Source organism: Lactuca virosa, chromosome 5 (genome assembly GCF_052849685.1).
Source record: "Lactuca virosa cultivar CGN04683 chromosome 5, Lactuca_virosa_CGN04683_v6, whole genome shotgun sequence".
Classification (NCBI taxonomy): Eukaryota; Viridiplantae; Streptophyta; class Magnoliopsida; order Asterales; family Asteraceae; genus Lactuca; species Lactuca virosa.
The window spans coordinates 336,191,603-336,213,432 of NC_136430.1; the positions used below are offsets into that span (position 1 = coordinate 336,191,603).

The window sequence follows — 21,830 nt, forward strand, 5'->3', positions numbered from 1 at the left end:
AATACGTTTTATAACACCAAGTTACTGATGTGTTTTCGTATCACCAATGTATAACCGACTTTGTAAATTACAACTCCTATATCTTCGTTTCAAGATTATAAGATATTATCGTCTCAGTATTACTCATGATGAATTCCATGAAGTGATACTCTGAGCGAGGGTTTATCCAATACTCAAATCTCAATTTCTGAGTACTCATGAACATTGCAGCAATTCTATTGCCATGTCTATCCTTAGACAATCTGCAATCCAATTCACGACAGTCTTAATTCACTACTTACTTCCAAAAGTACGAGCGACTGTGGAGTTTTGAATAATCATATTATTTAGGAAGTAAAACATGCAAAATATGAAACACAATAATAAACAATTGACAAAAGGCAGTAACCAAACTCATAAATAATACTTTATTATTTAATCACCAAAAGTCAATTACATGTACTTTGTTACAAGTTTCAGAACAAAAACTAATCTAACTACTAAAACTAATATCATCTTTCAGTCCTATGCTCTGAGCATGCTGAATATGCTTAGCCCTACTTAGACCCTTTGTGAGGGGGTCTGCTGGGTTGTCTTCAGATGATACCCTGTTTACAACAAGATTGCCTTCTTCTACTCTATGTCTTATGAAATTGTACTTTCTGTCGATATGTCTGGTTTTACCATGATCTCTGGGTTCCTTTGTTAATGCAACTGCTCCTTCATTATCGCATAACAGTTCCATAGGTTCCTGGATGGTTGGAACAACTCTGAGATCTCCGATGAAGTTCCTCAACCAAGCTGCTTCTTTCGACGCTTCACTCGCTGCTATGTACTCTGATTCACAAGTAGAATCAGCCACCGTATCTTGCTTGGAACTTTTCCAAGTAACTACTCCTCCGTTCAGTAGAAATACCCAGCCTGATTGAGAACGGAAGTTATCTCTATCCGTTTGAAAACTGGCATCACTGTAACCATCTACTCTCAAAGTATCATTGCCACCATGCACAAGGACCCAGTCCTTTGTCCTTCGCAAATACTTGAGTATATTCTTAACCGCTATCCAATGAGCTCTACCCGGGTTTCCCTGATAGCGACTGACCATGCTCAAAGCAAATGCCACATCAGGACGAGTACATGTCATAGCGTACATGATCGATCCGACAGCGGAAGCATAAGGTACATGACTCATGTCATCTATTTCATCATCTGTACTCGGGCATTGAGTCTTACTCAATTTGGTATTGCTCTGGATAGGTAGCTCTCCCTTCTTGGAACTTTCCATACTAAACCTCTTTAGTACCTTATCCAAGTATGTGCTCTGACTAAGTCCAATTAGTCTCTTATTTCTATCTCTCAATATTCTAATCCCAATAATATAGGTAGCTTCTCCAAGGTCTTTCATGGCAAAACACTTTCCAAGCCAAGACTTAACTTCTTTCGAGGTTGGAACGTCGTAACCAATGAGTTATATGTCATCGACATATAATACCAGAAAAGTTACTATACTCCCACTAGCCTTGATATACACACAAAACTCATCTTCACTTCTAGAGAAACCAAACTCTTTGAGTTTCTCATGGAAGCAAAGATTCAGCTGCGAGATGCTTGTTTCAATCCATAAATGGATTTCTCAAGCTTGCACACTCTATTGGGAAACTTTGCATCAACAAAACCCTCTGGCTGATTCATGTAAACATCCTCAGCCAACTTCCTGTTAAGGAAAGCAGTCTTGACATCCATCTGCCAGATTTCATAGTCATGAAAGGCAGCTATGGCGAGCAATATCCTAATATATTTAATCTTAGCTACTGGCGAGAATGTCTCATCATAGTCCACCCCTGGGGTTTGAGTGAAACCTTTTGCAACCAGTCGAGCCTTGAATGTGTGCACATTTCCATCCATGTCTGTCTTCTTCTTGAAGATCCATTTGCACCCAACTGTCTTACGACCTGGTGCACTATCAACCAAATTCCAAACTTGGTTGTCATACATGGACTTAATCTCGCTGTCCATTGCCTCTTTCCACTTGGAAGCCTCTGGGCCTGCCATTGCTTCCTTGTAAGTAACTGGTTCATCTAAATTTACCAGTGTCCTATCACTGATGAATGTGTCACCATCTGAAGTAATATGAAAACCATACAACTCAGGTGGCACACTCACCCTAGTGGATCTTCGAAGAGGTAATGAGTTATCAACTGGTTCAACAGGAACTGTTTCTTCTGGTTGAGTGCTAGTGTCATCTAAGGTTCCTTCATTGGCCAACTCTTGAATTTCTTCAAGGTCTATGGTGCTCCCACTGTCCTCTTTGAATATGAGCTCTCTTTCTAGAAAGACTCCTCTTCGTGCTACAAAAACCACATTTTCACTAGGTCTGTAGAACAAATATCCAAAAGACTGTAGAACAAATATCCTCTTCGTGCTACAAAAACCACGTTTTCACTAGGTCTGTAGAACAAATATCCAAAAGACTGCTTTGGGTAACCAATGAAAACACATTTCTCACTTCTAGCTGCTAACTTGTCGTGAGTCTCTCGTCTTACGAAAGCTTCACAACCCCAAACTTTAATATGTGCTAACGAGGGAACTTTCCCCGTCCACATTTCGTGAGGTGTTTTGGCAACCTTCTTTGTGGGGACAAGATTGAGGATGTGGGCGGCTGTCTCTAAGGCATACCCCCAGAAGTGAATAGGAAGCGAAGCACGACTCATCATAGAACGAACCATGTCTAACAAGGTTCGATTACGCCTCTCAGCTACACCATTTAACTGTGGTGTCCTAGGAGGAGTTAATTGTGAGACTATCCCACATTCTTTTAGATAGTCGTTGAAATCGATACTAAGATACTCCCCGCCTCTATTGGATCTAAGTACCTTTATCTTCCTGCCCAATTGATTCTTTTAGATAGTCTGTCTTTTTACCGTTGTACTACTTTTGACGAGACCTTCGATTCTCATTTAGGTCGTGTCGGCTAAAAATCACTCGATCTAAAATTCGAGTTTTTAGTTGTCTACTGCTAAGCTGAAACTTCGAAAAATCATAACTTCCTCATACGAAGTCAGATTTGGGCGTTCTTTTTATACCTACTCTCGGTTTAACGAACAGTACGGGTTTCGTTTAGACCACTAAGGCTAAAAAGTAGTTTATCAAAACTCACTTTTTACGACATTCGGCACCGTGCCGGTTTTGTCGCGAAATTTCGACAGGTCATAACTTCTTCGTTATAACTCGGATTTTGGTATTCTTCATATATCCGTAATCCTTGTCACGCCCACTACAAGTTTCTTAAAAGATATCGGCTTTATCTAATATTTATTTTTGACGCTCATTTTTATTCTTAATTAATTAAACCCTAATAATTAAGCATAAAACACATAATTCACATAATATTCACATAATTCCTTTTCATTTCTTCAAAATGAGTTACAAAGGCTAACCTAGACTATAACGTCAATATTAATGCCTAGCCTAGAAACACGGGTGTTACAATTCTCTCCCCCTTAGGATGATTCCGTCCCCGGAATCACACATCAACAAACAAATGCGGGTAGCGACTCATCATGTCACTCTCCGTTTCCCAGGTGAGATTTGGCCCATTCGTATGTTTCCATCGCACCAGCACTAAATCGAACATCTTGCGTCACAACTTCTTAGTCTTACGGTCAATGATTGCCTCGGGTTCTTCAATCAACCTCTTGTTTTCATCCAACCTTAATTCATAAATGGGAATTATGTCTGGCACATCTCCCGTGAACTTTCTCAAATAACACACATGAAAGGTGTTATGAATACCCTCCAGTTCTTCCGGTAATTCTAGCTTGTAAGCTTGATTCCCGATCCTCTGAAGAACTTTAAATGGTCCAATAAACCTTGGACTCAACTTTCCCCTTTTACCAAATCTTATAAGTCCCTTCCACGGTGAGACTTTAAGTAAAACCGAATCTCCAACTTCGAAGGATATCGGTTGTCTTTTCTTGTCAGCATAACTCTTTTGTCGATCTTGAGCAACTAACATCCTTTCCCTTATCACTTTCAACTTTTCAGCAGTCTGATGGACTATTTCAGGTCCCATAAACTGCTTTTCCCCAGCTTCCAGCCAACATGACGGCGTTCGACACTTTTCTCCATACAAAGCGTGATAAGGTGTCATCTTGATGCTTGAGTGGAAACTATTATTATAGGAAAATTCTACTAGAGGTAAGTGTTCATCCCAGTTACCTTGGAATTCTAGGGTACATGCTCTCAGCATATCCTCCAATGTTTGAATCGTTCGTTCGCTCTGACCATCAGTTTGCGGATGGTAAGCCGTACTCAAACACAACTTGGTACCCAATTCCTCTTGTAGACTCCTCCAAAACCTTGAGGTAAAATGGCTGTCACGATCGGATACAATCGTTAACGGAACACTGTGAAGCCTCACAATTTCTTTCATATAAGAATTCGCAAGTTTATCCATAGACCATTTCTCGTTAGCGGCTATGAAATGCGCACTCTTAGTGAAGCGATCAACGACCACCAAAATCATGTCGTGACTGTTCCTTGTTCTGGGCAGTTTAGTCACAAAATCCATGGTAATGTCCTCCCATTTACCCATGGGTACAGGTAAAGGTTCTAAACTCCCATACGGTTTCTGATGTTGTGCCTTAACCCTAGCACAAGTTACACACTCGGCCACATACTCAGCAACATCGAGCTTCATCGTCGGCCACCAGTAATAGGGTTTTAGGTCCCTATACATTTTCGTACTGCCGGGATGAATCGAGTACATGGTCTTGTGAGCTTCTTCCATCAGAAGATCTCTTACTCCTCCCGTCTTAGGTACCCAAATCCTATCTTTGAATACCTTCAGTCCTTGACCGTTTATATCAAACACCAACGTTTTACCCAAACGTTCCTCCTTCCGGTCATTTTTCTCTAAAGCTTCCTCCTGAGCTTTCTTTATACTTTCCACAATTGTAGATACAACTTCAATTCTCAACGCTCTTGGCTTTTTCTTTTCAAGGTTCACCTTCCGACTGAGAGCATCAGCAACAACATTTGCTTTACCAGGGTGGTAAAGTATCTCACAGTCGTAGTCCTTGAGTAACTCTAGCCAGCGTCGTTGCCTCATGTTCAATTCCTTATGATTAAAGAGATATTGAAGACTCTTATGATCAGTGAAAAGTTTACATTTAGTACCATAAAGATAGTGCCTCTATATCTTTAAGGCGAATACTACCGCTGCCAACTCCAGATCATGAGTGGGGTAGTTCTTTTCATGCTCATTCAATTGCCTCGATGCATATGCTATCACCTTATCCCTTTGGGTCAGAACACAACCTAACCAACTCCAGAGGCATCACTATAGACTGCGAAGTCATCAACTCCTTCAGGTAACGAAAGAATCGGTGCTTCACACAATCTCTTCTTCAATTTCTCAAAGGCTTCCTTATGCTTCTCATTCCAAGTATAAGTAGCTCCTTTGTGGGTCAAAGCTATTAATGGAGTAGCGATCGAAGAAAAGCCTTGGATAAATCGGCGATAATATCCAGCTAATCCTAAAAAGCTTCGAATCTCCGTAGGACTTTTTGGTTGTTCCCACTTCATCACATCTTCAATCTTTGCTGGGTCAACCATTATTCCTTCTTGGTTAACCACATGACCTAAAAATTGGACTTCTTGAATCCAAAATTCACATTTGGAGAACTTTGCATACAACTTCTCCTTTTTCAGAACTTCTAGCACTTCACGCAGATGCTTTTCATGCTCCTGCTTGCTTTTCGAATAAATCAAGATATCGTCTATGAATACTATCACAGATTTATCAAGGTATGGTTTACAAACCCTGTTCATCAAATCCATGAAAGCTGTTGGGGCATTGGTTAGTCCGAACGACATAACCAAAAATTCATAGTGTCCATATCTTGTTCTGAATGTAGTCTTCTCGATATCCTGCTCTCTCACCTTTAGTTGATGGTATCCTGACCTAAGATCGATCTTCGAAAAATAGCTCGAACCTTGCAACTGGTCGAACAGGTCATCGGTCCTCGGCAACGGGTACTTGTTCTTTATCTTCGCTTTATTCAGCTCTCTGTAATCTATGCACATTCTCATGCTCCCATCTTTATTCTTTACAAATAACACAGGGGCTCCCCAGGGTGATGAACTAGTTCGAATGAAACCTTTGTCCAATAACTCCTGAAGTTGTGTCATAAGTTCTTTCATCTCTGTTGGTGCTAATCGATACGGTGCTTTTGCTATCGGCGTCGTTCCTGGTAACAAGTCGATACGGAATTCTACTTGTCGATCAGGGGGCAATCCAGGAAGATCTTAGGGAAAGACTTCCGGATAATCACACACCACCGAAATATTCTGCACCTCCTTCTTTTCCTTCTTAGCATCGATCACGAACGCTAGATATGATGTACATCCCTTGGCCGAACACTTTCTGGCTTTCATTAGGGAAATGATTCCAGAGTTTACTCTGCGTTTGTCTCCATACACCATAAACGACTCTTTCCCTGGCGGGTTTACTTTTACTATCTTCTTCCTACACAATATTTCGGCATCATTAGCGCTAAGCCAATCCATTCCTAAAACTATGTCGAAACCATTTAACTCGATAGGTAATAATTCCTCGTGGAACTTATTCCCATCCAATTCAATGAGGATGTTTTTCATACGATGGCTAACAGGTACAAACTTGCCACTAGCAATCTCGACTAATAAAGCATTAACTAGTCTATCTATAGGCAAAGCTAGTTTTCTACCAAATTCATGCGAAATAAAGGAGTAATTGGCTCCAGAATCAAACAAAATTTGGGCAGGTAATTCGTTTACAAGAAAGGTACCTGAAGCGACATCGGTTTCTTTTTTCGCAGCTTCAAGTGTCATCTGAAAGGCTCTCGCCTTCGGCTTTGGTGGAAGATTGGGCTTTGCTACATCCTTCCTCTTTGGACAGTCTTTAAAAATATGCCCTTCTTCATGGCACTCAAAACATACCCTCTGGTTGGACGGACACACGTTGGAAAAATACGCAGTCTTTCCATATTTGTAGCAAGTCACCCTCTCACTACATTTCCCAGAGTGCTTTTTCTTGCACTTCTCACACCACTTCACTTTGCCTCCTCCAAACTTCTTGGACTTTGAAAATTTGCTTTTCTTGTTGGAACCTGAAGTTCCTTCAAATTTTCTCTTTTCACCAACTTCTGCCCTCTCCAGACCCTTCTCTCTGATCTGAATCTCAACATTCTTAGCAGCCCAGATGGCTTTTCAAAGTGGTTGCTTGTTTAACCATCGGACTAAAGTCCGCTGGTAATCCGAGGGCAAACTTTTTGACCTTAGAGAGTTCAGTTGGAACTAGATGAGGAACAAGCTTCATCATTTCCGTAAAACTAGCAGTGTATTCAGTAACGCTCATCTTTCCCTTCTTTAAATTCTGGAACTCATTATTAATTTCCAGAAGATCCTGCTCTGAGCAGTATTGCAATTTCAGCTGTACCACAAAGTCTCCCCATGACATCTTGCTAGCTTCTCCCTTGGGCATCGAATCAGCTTGTAACTTCCACCAGTTTAATACACCAGACTTTAACAGAGGAATTGCAAGTGCAGTCTTCTGTTTGTTGCTGCACTCACAACTTTCAAACATCGTCTCCATTTCGGAGATCCAGTTCATGACTTCCACCGGTGTCAGACTTCCAGATAGACATGGTGGTTTAGATGCCATGAAATCTTTGTATTTGCATCCGTGTCCATCAACTCCCCCATCCTGGTTGTTTTGTCTAACTATCGGTGGGTTGGCTTGACCAAGAGTCCCACTGTAGTTCCCTCCTACTGATTGCCATTCGTTCAATTCGGGTTGTTCAACAGGTATCGTAGTTTCTTCCCTATGCTGTTGTAGTAATCGCCTTGTCTCCTCCATCTGGCGATCTAACATCATTTGCATCATTGCTTGTACCCCAACCATCGTCATTGGCTCAGGTGCAGCTCCTACAACAGGTACTTGCTCAACTACTTGAGGTTGAGGTTGTTGATCCCTGTTTCCGTTTGCATTTGCAACTCCACTGCGAGTTCTTGCCATTATAATCTATATACCAAATAAGGCGAATTTAGGTCTTTATCCTCGATAGGTATTTAAATTCCCTTATCACTCCGAAACGTTTACATGTTAGTTCTAATATCGTAATCGTACGCTTAGAATCCTATATACATAAGGTTTCCAGATCCGGTCGGCAACAGACCATAGATCCGAACAAATAATGGCATATATGGCAAACATATAGCATTTAGCACATAAAATCATTTTAGGCATCTTTCCTAAAATAAACTAGTGCTCGTGTCTAAAATATGGTAGACACTCATCTCACAATCATCACTTAGCATTCTAAGTTTAAGTCTAGAAATCCTACAAATTTCTTAGTTCGCTTAAACTAATGCTCTGATACCAACTGTGACATCCCTAATTTCTCGGCCAGAAAAGACCGATTTAATTTATGCTTTTTAAAATAAAATCAGAGAAATCCTTTTAAAAGATGTTGCGGAATTGGTCCCCAAAATAAAACATGATAAAAGTTTATCAAAACCTTTCTTTAAGAAATATACAATTTCATTTCATAGCAAAACCTCGGGATGTCATGTTCCGATACAGATCAAAAGCATAAACAAGACATTATAAGCCTTTCACCAGTTATTTACAACTACTGGCCTATAATCCAAAAATCTCTCATCGTCCTCCGACTATGCTCGGGATCCACTACCTGTAACATAAAAAGCTGAGTGGGTCAGGCTTGGGAGCCTGGTGAGCATATAGGGTTTTCAACCCACAATAATAATAAACTTATTAAGTTCACCAATCAACAATAACCCTGATTACCCGTTCCCGTTATCCTCACTTTACGTCCCTAAACACTTATCACAAGGGACCTAGCCTAAAGAATATCATCGGGATGGACACTACTGCTAAGGGGTTTCCTCAGCCATACATGTCCTAAAGGCAACCATGAGGGGGATGGAGTACAGCGAATGAACACCCAAGTTCATTAACACCTACAGATTGCGGGCCTGCCAGCGTTCCACTGGACTGTCTAAGTCTGTGGTCGTCATCCAAACTCCGCTAGATGACTGGATCACAATCACATCGAGGCCTCTAATCATTTTATTTCATCACACATCAACTATCTACCCATGTTTTACCCAACATATTTGTAGATAAAAATACATATACAGTTTAAAACTTGTATAAAACATCTATTCAACAGTCACCTCAATTAAACAATTAATATAATTACACGTAGCACGTATTTTATAGAAAATACTTCATATCTAGGTGTAAGATGAAGGTGACTATACACTCACATGATTTGATGATAATCGGGCAGCAATTCGTTTCCTAAAACGTTCGTTTCTAATAAAACCGAGAGTTTTATTGAGAAACCGGGCTCTGCAAAGGTCGGGCTTCGAAACCGAAAAGATAAATTTTCCGGGCTTCTCGGGCTCTTCGTGGCGTATTCCAGGGGTTATAATCGATACCGGGGCTTTGGGGGATGTTAATATGAAGAAAATATGGAAAAAGGGGTTAAAAGTGGCAAATTTTCAAAAGTATCCGAGAAGGCTCGCAAGCCCTCTATTTATAGGAGGTCCGAAGTCGGCTTAGAAGGGAGGAGTCAGCAGGCGAGACACGCGGCAGCAGCTGGGCGAGGGTGCGCAGGTGGCTCACACATGGTCTGCGCATGCGAGGGGCTCGGTGTCGCCTCCTGATTGGACCACGATCTAGTCCGAGGGTTCGGACGTGGCACCTCCTGCGAGATTCGGACACGTGATAAGGGACACGCGTCGGACTCCTAGTGGACCACTTCGGATAGCTCTCCGGTTCGGATGACTCACGAGATCGGATGACTCAGCATAATTTCGGACACGTGTTGGATGCGAGGCGAGGACACGTGGCCGAAGTCCATGTATGCGAGATTTCTCGGTTTTGAGGATTTTTCTCGATTTTCGCGCCAAAACTTCTAAAATCCATAACTTTCGCATACGAGCTTCGTTTTTGATGTTCTTTATATGCGCGCGTAGGTAAAATTACGCTCTACAACTTTCGTTTAGACTTCGTCGGCTAATTTTGACTTTAATTTTTATATTTTTATTTTTAACAGACCGGGACAGGAAATCCGTTAAAAATTCATAACTTCTTCATCCGACGTCCGTTTTCGTTTGTCTTTTTACCGTTGTACTACTTTTTACGAGACCTTCGATTCTCATTTAGGTCGTGTCGGCTAAAAATCACTCGATCTAAAATTCGAGTTTTTAGCTGTCTACTGCTAAGCTGAAACTTCGAAAAATCATAACTTCCTCATACGAAGTCAGATTTGGGCGTTCTTTTTATACCTACTCTCGGTTTAACGAACACTACGGCTTTCGTTTAGACCACTAAGGCTAAAAAGTAGTTTATCAAAACTCACTTTTTACGACATTCGGCACCGTGCCGGTTTTGTCGCGAAATTTCGACAGGTCATAACTTCTTCGTTATAACTCGGATTTTGGTATTCTTTATATATCCGTAATCCTTGTCACGCCCACTACAAGTTTCTTAAAAGATATCGGCTTTATCTAATATTTATTTTTGACGCTCATTTTTATTCTTAATTAATTAAACCCTAATAATTAAGCATAAAACACATAATTCACATAATTCCTTTTCATTTCTTCAAAATGAGTTACAAAGGCTAACCTAGACTATAACGTCAACCTTAATGCCTAGCCTAGAAACACGGGCGTTACAGAGCTTGACCAAACGCTCTATGTAGCGTTGCATTCTTTGCACATGAGATACAACCGACTTCCCTTCTTTCATCTTGCAAGCCATGAGTGACTTGACTACTTCAAACTTTTCTTGACGAGCTCGCTTATGGTACTTTTCCATAAGGTCCTTGTTCAAGCTCTGTAACGCCCGTGGTACCTCTGCAATTCTGGGGACATGGTCGTGACCATGATGCATGCCACTTTGGTAGCATCATCATAGTGTTTCTTGTAGGCAGCATATTCTTCAGGAGTAGCTTTGGACTCATCAAGCTCTTTGAGCTCCTTTTCAAGGACATATTCTTTGTCCTCAAATCGAAGCGTCATCTTGATGTTACGCATCCAATCGTTATAGTTAGAGCCATCCATAACGACTTTGGAGCAAATGCTGAGCAAAGAGAAGTTGTGGTTGGAGGATGATGAAGCAGAAATGTTGCCAGGAGTAGACATCTGAAAAGAAAGATAGTTTTAGTTAGATTTCAAGATACCTCAATATAATAACCCAAAGATATAATATCAAGGTTAGGATCCAACTATGAAGATTCACAACTTAGAAATGGGATGCCGAGATCCAAGTGTAAATTTCATAAAGGTAGGTGAATGACGATTCACCAATTCCACCATTAGACGAAATAAACGAAGTGAAATTCCTACTTCCTTTTGAGATACATCGAAACTATTCAATGACATGTTTTAATCTCAGATTATGCTCTTCTATTTGTGAATGGGATACCGAGGATCACAAACAAAATGTGAATAACCATGCAAATGTGCTTGGTAACCTCATTGTCTTTATCATTAACTATTGATGTGCCGGTAAACCACACACGCTCCACCAAAATGATAATTATGAGATACCCATTACTACTCTTTATTAGTGCCTATTAGTGTGCTGGTTAACCACACACGCTCAACTAACAACCAATAAAGCATAATGTGCAATTTCATGGGTTAGCATACTTTTCACATTTTTCCTAAAGTAACTAGAGTTAGGATTTTGTAAAATAATGTTCTAGTACTTTCTTAATAACATTATACTTTTAATGAGATTTAGTTGTCCTATCAAATCCGTTCTGCTAACGACCCTCCACTAATCAAGGAAGCGGTGGGTGAGAGTGGACACCCATTCAACTACCATTTTATAGGCAGTTTCCTTATACCCCCCCTCATAAATTAGCTTCGTGAATGAGGCATACTAGCGATTTGACTGACCAATTCTTATACATATACAATATTTAACTTTTAATTATAATATATATATATATATATATATATATATATATATATATATATATATATATATATATATATATATATATATATATATATATATATAAGGTGTGCTTTAAACTTTTTAAAACTTTAGGGTTTATATAAATTTCGAAAATTAAACTATTAATTTTAAATTTAAAAATAAACCAAATAACTAGATTTAATATTTATCTATTAATTAACTTTTAACTATTTTATTAAATCTTGTAAGGATTATCTAATTAAATTAAACAATTAATTTAATCGTAATCCATATCCATTCTAGATTTCGAAAATATAGGGATAGGATAATTTCCTTAATTTCTCAATTATCCAATAAGGCAACAATTATCCCAAAACAAGAAACCCTAAATCACCATGTAAATTTCGAAAATCAAGGGAGGGGGCCAGGGTTTCCAAAACCCTAACCCTAATTTCGATTAGGGTTCATGGAGGCTAGGATTTTTCGAAAACCCTTTGAACCAAAACCCTAAAAATCGAAAATTTTGGCCTTTAGGGTTTAATAGCTATAAACCCTAATTTGCAATTCAACTATTATAGCAATTCAATTTAAAACAAACAATGTCTCTGATACCACTGATGGGTTTTAGGTAAAACAAATAAACTAGAAAACAATTCCTAAGTTCACATGCAACCTACTTTGGATCTATGTTTTAACTATTGAACATATAACTTTGAATTGCAAAACAAGAACCCTAGAGGAGAGAGGCTATTATCGAAATTAACAAACTAGGGTTTTAGAATTACATACCTTTCAATTGTTATAGCAAACAATTGTTAATCCTCTTGAACTTTATCTTCTTGGAAGCCTAGCACCACAAATGTAATGCCTCTAATGGAGTCACGCCCAAAAGCTAGCAAGAAGGAAACTTGAAGGAGAGAGAGTAGGGTATGCAAAAATCGGCCCTAGGGTTTCACAAGGGAAGGAGTGGCCGAATTTAGGAGCTGGGAGGCTCCTTATATAGCTTAGGGATCTGGGGTTTAGGGAAAACCCTAATACTCCTTTGCTTGGGGCCTAAGCTAATCCAAAGGCCTTATCCAAGCCCCTTGGACGAAATCATTAGGGTTTCCCCTATAGATTTCGTCCACCCCCTTCCAAGGGGGTTCTGGAACCTTCCACTCAACTATTTGATAATTGCAAACTAGTCCCTGCACTTTATAATTAATACAATTAACCCCAAAATTAATTCTAATTAATTTCTGGCTAACTATTAATTAAACCTTATGATTTCTAATTAATATATTAATCTTTTAACATATTAATAAATCATTTATATTAATTTATTAATGTTATAATAAATCAATATCTCTCCTTTCATAATTTCCTTGTCCAGTTGCTAGGTTTGAGGGCAACCCAAAAGGGCTGTGCTGCTATCAATTCAAGTACATACCAATTATAGTTATGGGCTTAGACACCTAATCCAACAAGAGTAATCCATACTCATGAATACCAAGCTTATGGGACAAAAGATAAACACAAACTCTAGGCTAGCCAGATCTAAGCAAATAACTCATCAAGGATGCTTGAGGGTGAAACACTTCTGGATCCAAGATGCCTTGAGCCTCCAAGATGATTCCACTTCCTTCTTCTTCCTTCAAGAACACCAAAAATGCATTCTCAAGCTTAAAAATGCTCACACAATGGATTACGGTTTGCAAGGGACGATTTAGGAGATGGAGGTTGATGAGGGAAAAGGTCTTCAAAAGTTAAGGAGGTTTAAATAGTGCTCAAACCCTAAAAATTAGGGTTTTCATTTATGCCACGTACGCCCTGCGTACCAAAGAGTACGCCTAACATACGAGAAAAATCACGCATCCCCCATAATGGGGCTTTGGGACCAATTTTGCAATAAATTTCACATTAAGAGGTTGAAATGGAAAATACATGAACAATGGGTGTTACAATTCTCCCCTACTCAGATTAGATTTCGTCCTCGAAATCACTCCGTACTACTTTCCAGACATAACCGACAACTTGGACAATTCTTCCACAACTCCAATCCGAACTAAGAAGTCGACTCATACAGGCGACTGTCTTCCCATACTACAATCAAAACCCAAACTTAGAGAAACTTACATGCCCTGATTAATAATGAATCCTTGACCAACTAACTTTAACCACTAAAGAATAAGCATCACTACTCTGCCCGAAATCCAAAAATCCAATACCTTATTTGACTCCCAAACAGGTAAAACCAACCCGGAACACATTCAATATGACTTCACTTTGCAACTCGAACCATACGTGAAGAGAAAGCCCTCCACATCAGATAACGACATCATCGCCACGATCAGGTCCTGAACTCCATCTAACTCTGGGGGCTTCGTATTGTCGAAGTCCCGGTATCGGAAGGCTCTCCCCCCACCCCACCAATCCCCGCAGCAACAATAGCTACGGTAGTTGCAGCAGAGGCGTCCTCAGAAAGAGAAGTGTATCGATCATCAAAGAGCTTAATCATAGTGGTCTTGATAGACCCACACATCTCCGGCATAGATCGTCAGACAGCAGCAGCCACCTCAGTGGCGATGACCTCTCGAATCTGGTCATCAATCATCCTCGACCCATCATGGCCGCTTGCTCCAGATCTAGAACATGATCCCCGTGTGAACACCCTACTGAAAATAAACCAGAGCATATCAGAATCACACAATCCATATAACCACAACCATTCCAGACAGGCAAATCCTTGGGGTTTGGGACTTCCTTGTGACGCGTACAAGTCATGTGCTTTTAGTAGTACGGGCCCATACTACCTTCCACACCTACCCGTATTTGTCTCAACGATCATCACAACCGCCCAAATAGATACAACAACTTGGATGCGTATATATCTTATCCTCTCCCTCTCAAGAGTGGATAAACATTTCTCCTATAACTGGCTGCTTACACAAATACTCACCCATCAAACTTCTACCAACCCTGTAGCACTCACGTATGCTAATCATACATAACACTGGATCCTATAGACAGTCAAATACATGATTCTACCTTAAGCCCTTCATCAGACAATAACAGGAAATAAGGCTAAACCAAACATTCTCAGGCTATAAAATCTTAGTCATGTACAACTATGATTCACACACTGAGCAACTACAGTAATGATGTTAATTCCATACAAGAAGTAACCCTAGGCTATCAGGTATCATACATTAGGAAATTCTATCATGCAATTCCTGAAGATCCCTAGCCTATCACTAGCATGTTGTTCTACCATAAACATCATATCAAATAACAGTGTGGTAGCTTGGGGTATACTTTCTGGCTCCGGATGATCGTGCACATCACATCCTTCCTTGGTCACTTTTGAAAACAATTTCTGAAAATCATTTTAAAACTTTTGCAGTTCCTTTGTTTGAGTCTGGATTCACACGAATTCTCCTCCAATTCACTCAAACCAAGGCTCTGATACCAACTTGTAACGTTCAAAAATCACAACAAATTTAAACTTTTCAAAAACAACTCTTTTACTCAAAAAGTGTTTACATAACCATTGTTCCCAAAAACATTATTTAAAATCAGAGTCTCCCAAGATCCAACAAAATAAAACCAAGGAAGTGTACAGTAACGCCTTCGCCTTGCCACGGTCCTCATAATTACCTGAAACAAAACTAAAACTGTAAGCCAACGCTTAGTGAGTTCCCCCAAGGTACCACCACATAACATAACAAACAACAACATGCATACAGAGCCTTTAGCATGACTGGACCGCCTCACCGGGCCTTCAACCTACTTGGACCGCTCTATGGGCCTTCGGCCTAACTGGACCGCCTCGTAGGCCTTCAGTCTATCCGGACCGCCCTGGGTATCTTGGCCTTCAGTATCATCTGGTCCGCCTCAACCCTGAAAATCATAATTGTAACATATCGATATAAACTTTATCATAATAATCAGCAACACAAGTAGTCCTATAGATCTACTAGTATAATAACATAATAACTAAACACATATCTCAACATAACAACATACAACAACCAGGATATCTAATCCAATGGGCCGTCCTTGGTGCCTTTGACCCATAAGTACAGTGAGGAAAACTCACCTCTCAGTCTGAATGAATCTCTGCTCCGACAACCAGTTCTACCTGACTCCTAATAATCAAAACATTTCCCATTATAAATTTATAACAATTTCCCAAAATACCTATGGTCAAAATCGGTCAAAATCAACGAAATCAGCCGAGTCAACTCAGCCCTCGTACGTGGGGCGTACTTCGGATGTACGCGGGGCGTACTCACTGCCCAAGGAGTCGAGGCTCAAACTACGTATGCACAGCGTACCAATTGGTACGCTCAGCGTACGCAACTGGTTCTCCACTTAATGAGTTAAGAGCTTAATACTTGAGCTATTACGACCAAATCGCATATCCAAGTCCCAAATATCATCATTGACCATAAAGTTTCCAACTTTATGGTCTTGCATGACCAATAAGTGCTAAATACTAAAAACCCCACCCTCTTAACCCATTAAGACAATTAAACACATGCATGGAAAAGGATTAAGAGTCAAAACCCTATTTTTATGCTTATAAACCCCTCAAAACATCTGAAAGGACAGCTAGAATGGACTAGAGCATGTCATACTCCAAAAGGTCAAAACTACAAAATGCTCATGAATCAAGAACTTAGCTAGGTCTAAGGAAATACAAACAAAGTTTAGAACTTTATAACTCTTGGAGGTTGCTAGAGAGGTGAAGATCCCAGATCCAAAGCTTCTTCAAGTTTCCAAGGTGGTCCTACTTCCTTCTACCTTCTTCAAGATCACTAAAAACACACAAAATGGTCAAGAATGCTCAAACAAATGGCTAGGGTTTGCTAAAATCGAATGGAGGTGTTGGAGGCTGGTGAGAGATGAGGTTGGAGGCCATAAAGATGTTTAAATAGGGTCCAAACCCTAAAATTTAGGGTTTACAACCTTCACACGTACGCCCTGCGTACGCGATGTACGCCTAGCGTACTAGACCCGCACATGTACGCCCATCATACTAACCTTCGACCTGAAATTACAAAAATGCCACTATGGGCCATTTTGCAAGCTTTCTCATACACAAGGGCTAAATACCATAAACCTTAATACTTAAGGGTTAAATTTGGAAATACCTCATCATTGGGATGTTACAAATAAGATAGGATTGAACATCATACAATCAACTCATCAAAAGTGAAAAATTAAATTCTCTTGAAATTATCTATGTTGTACTATTAAGTTTTCATCAAATCATCCATATTGAACTAGTATATTCTCATCAGAATCTTGTATATTGAACATATGTGTCCTCTTCGAAACCATATACATTGAACAAGGGTGTTCTCCTGGAAACCATATATGTTGAACAAGTGTGGTCTAGTTAAAACCATCAAATGTCGAACATGTATGTTCTCATCAAAATAATTGATGTTGAACAATCAATTTATTATCAAATGTACAATCAACCAATTAAGTCAAAATGTCACATGATAAGTGTACAATATGCACTCACCTTTTTTGTTTAGGAACTTACCCCCCAAGAGCTCTTCTAAGTAATCAAGTGATAAAAATCACCTACATATGATCCTATGTTTGTTATAATTTAATGGGATTAACACAAATAAGTCGCTTTAGCTAGATGTCCCCATAATTTAGCATTTCCAACTAGTTATTCGTATTTTCTAAAATAGTCATACGCTTTTACCTAGGGTTTTTGTTTGTTATGTTTATACATGAACATAACTATCAAAGAAGGAATCTAGAAAAAAGCATGGCTAACCAAGAAGAAAATATAAACAACTCATGTCAATGTTGCATTAGAGCGATCGGTATGGGCCAAAACGAGAAACGACGAGGGTGACGTGGCCGTTCTCGACGCCGTCGTAACGGGGGGAACAGCGCCCCCCCCCCATCTCGTTGCATCTCGTCGTCCGATTCTCGTTGCCATGGAAACGAAGTGTAACGCCAAAAAAAATATACGTTGTGACTTTAGACCGTTTGAAAACGGTCAAATTCAAACCAAAAAAAAAAATTACCTTTTTACCTATATATATATATATATATATATATATATATATATATATATATATATATATATATATATATATATATATATATACTCATTTTATTTCAAATTTTTTTAAACCTTTCTCTCATTCTCTCTATATCTTATACACATATTTTCTTAAAATTTCAAAAAATGGAGCAAAACCCAAACACCCCCCCCCCCTCCATCATCAAACTCAAACACAACTTCGCATCTCGGATTTGCGGGGTATGAAAATTATTTCAACATTTTATCGTCTTTTTTTTTGTTTTTAAAATTTTATTTTTTATATAAAATATATTCATGTTAGTGATTAAAAAAATGCAAAAAGAAAAAAAAAGTAAAAAAAAACCCAATTTCGGAAAAAATAAATAAAAAAGAAAACATATTTATTTTCAAAAAGTTGGTGTTGCATCTTGTTGCCCATTTCCCCACTTGGTGTTATAACACCACTTGCTTATGTGGCATGTGAGGTGGCACAACTTGGTGTTGCACCTTGTTGCCCACACCTAATGCTCTTATCAATTGCCCCGTATCTTAGACCTAACACGCCTACAAAGGACCTTAAGGTATACGGTAGGGTTTTCGGATGAAAGCATTTTTGACTGATTCTGATTATGCATTTTTGGTTGATTGGTCTATAATTGTTCCTCGAGTATGTCGGAGTTTACGAGAGTTTAGGTTTATTGTTCACAGTGTATTATATTTCGTTCTATATAAATGGAAGTACTTGGTTTTACATATTTATTTGTGGTATATTATCTCTTATTTAAACAAAAATATGATGCGTAAAATATGATTATTTTCAATTACATAAACATTAAAATAAATTATATAAAAAGTGAACCCCACGACAATATGGATATTCTGAAATCCAAATTATAATTCGATTACATAAAGACAAATGCTAAGATTTTCATAGGTGTTGGTCTATCGCTTGTAATTTAATGGCCAACGATGAACGAACATAAGGTGTTGGAATCCAGATTCTAACCAACATTACAACATCACTTAAGCCATCCACTACCATGTAATGTGACTGTGGCTGTTTCAATATGCTCTCATATGATGTGGTTTACTATTTTAAAGTGTATTCAACTTTCATTTTCAACTAACACTTGAAGCAAAATTTCTACCTCGATTGTTGCCTTTTGAGATTTTTGTATCACCGTTATTTCAATGAAATGACTCCTTTTAATGTCGTTATATCAAAATGTAATTCGTCTTTGTTATGTTTTTGAAATTTTGTATTCTTAGTATTGTATTTTGAAAATGTCTTCGGGTTTCAAAATAAAAAATACCACTTTTTAACATTTATACCCAAAATAACATCACATATGTAGCGTTTCAAAGAAGTCAATTTATTCGGATGTCATGACAATGTAGCGTTTCAAATAAGTTATTCGTATTTAGGAAATGGCCATAAGCTTTTAACTAGGGTTTTCTTTCGTTATGTTGATACATGCCTATAATTATTGAAGAATGAATTTAAAAAAAGCAGCTTACAAATAAGAATTATAAACATGTTGTCATGTCAAATTCCTAGAGTATATGGTATACTTATATAGAAAAAAAACTAATTTATCTAAAAATATTATGAGAAATATTTTTCTTTAAATTAATTGTTTTTTTGTAATGTTTTGATCATATTTGTGTTTTTTTTTTAAATATTAATAGTGAATTTTATAAAGGTGTGCCTACTTTTTATTTAATTTTTATTATATTTATAATTTTTAGGGCCTATTTTTTCTTTTCGCTCAAAGCCCATTATATCTTTGGATCGGCACTGGTTTTCAATTCCCTTTTATCTTAGACCTAGTGTGATGCATGTGAAAGGCCCTGGGGTAGATGCTAGGGTTTATAGTTAAACATGCCCCTAACGAACGCACTGGTTTTCGGCCGATTGGTCCATAGCTGTTCCATCGAGTATGTCGGAGTCTATGAGATTTTACGTTTAGCGTCAAGGGTGTATTGTATTTCGTTCTAAATAAGTCGAAGTAGTCGGTTCGCCATATTTATTTGTGTTCAATTATGTATTGTTTAAGTGTGAAGTATGGTTATTTCAGTTACATGAGAATTTAGATACGGTTACACAAAAAGTGAACCGTACGTCAGTGTCGACATTGTGAAATCCAAATAATGATTCGATTCCATAAAGATAAACGCTACGATTTCCCCAGGTCACGGTCTATCAGTGGTGGTTTATGTGAAGTGGATGCACTGTCTCTGCATATGTATCGTTGGCATGCAAAGGAAATAAAGGAAATGGTGATGGTGTGTATCTCTACGTGTCGGAGTTTTATAAAAATCTCTAGTGCGGTAGTGGCCCCATCTATGAGAATTAATGGATGCCCCACACATTATTTCTCTATGTGTCAAAGATCTATTGATCTGGAAAATTTATGTATCAGCTTGTGGTCGTGGAAGACAACAAGGTGATATTGGCATAGCGACGTGAAGCTTCTATTTTGCGTTGGTGTTATGTTTTGGTGAATACTCAATTGGGCCAACACAGATAACATCAGAAGTAAGACGGACTTGTCGTCATCTCTTCACACTAATTGTGTTTCCCACTGCAATCGAGATTGTGGGTTACCAGGATGGTTATACAAATTCATAAAAGAAATCATATGATGGTTTCGAAGAACCAAAATCCCTTGATGTGGTTGTAGATAGATTTGTTTTACATCACCAGAAGTTGAATTGCAATATGTCGGTGGAATTGTTAATTAAAAGAAAAATGTAGTTTGTTTCTGTATATCTTACTATTAGTGAGTGTGTTTGTGTTCCCACATTGGCGTGTGAAGGATTAGTTGACGACTTTATAAATCTATCTTGTAGAGTCTTCACAACCGGGCTTGGTGACTTTTGCCAATAACGAAAGTGGTTTTAGACTATGAATCGGTTTAGTTGGGGTCAGTTCAAATGGCTTGAGAGATGGGTCTTCATTTTTTTCTGCTGGACAGATACAATACTACTTTACATGTCAATAAGTTGTGAACATTGAACTGAGTAATGGAGGGGTGCGCCAGCCCTGGCAGTAGTGTAAGACCAAGGCGACGCATGAAGAACCCCAGCAGCAAGCTACTGTAACGGGCCTTCCCCCATAAAAAATAAGATTAATATCGAGTGGGCCGATGGCCCACATATCAGAGAATGACGTAAGTAATGACATAAGAAGCCATTAGACACATTATTGAAGACATGTGGCCTTTCAATATAGAAAGGAGTTGTAATTATTTAGGTTTTGTCTTTTATAATTATTGTATGTCTATTGTATTATTGTGATGTAACATAAAGTGTTAGTCCCTCAATAGTCTAGGGGGCTATATTGTAAATATGTTTGTCATATTGCAATCAAACGATTGCAGTTCTATTATTGTACTCGGCTCCTTTGAGCCTATAAATAGGGCATTTGCCCATATGAAATAAACAAGCTAAAATTGAGTGTTTAAGATTTGAGTTGATCTCAATCTTCTTCTGTTGAAATAGCTCGTCTATTTCTGAATAGCAGAACCCTATCCAAACATATCCATATATTCATATAAACATATCAAACCCAGACAATCAATCCATCGTCAATCCATTCCGACGCATCATTCAGGTATATTCTGTCTTAATCATATTAATTCCGCCATGTTTTTCAATTTGGTATCAGAGCTAAGTAACGTTCTTATTATTCTTATTATTAGTTTGCATATTCAATCTATCGTTAATAAGAATATATACATATGCATATGCAACATCATAAACATGATAAGCATCATAAACATGATAAACATCATAAACATGATAATG

The 21,830-nt window shown here is 38.6% G+C and overlaps 1 non-coding gene across 1 annotated transcript; it reads right to left on the reverse strand.

Moving 5' to 3' along the window:
• Positions 1-21,050: 21,050 nt before the first annotated feature.
• Positions 21,051-21,253, reverse strand: LOC145118234 (U2 spliceosomal RNA). Its single transcript, XR_013713197.1, has one exon. It is a non-coding gene; the product is annotated as a U2 spliceosomal RNA (small nuclear RNA).
• Positions 21,254-21,830: the final 577 nt, after the last annotated feature.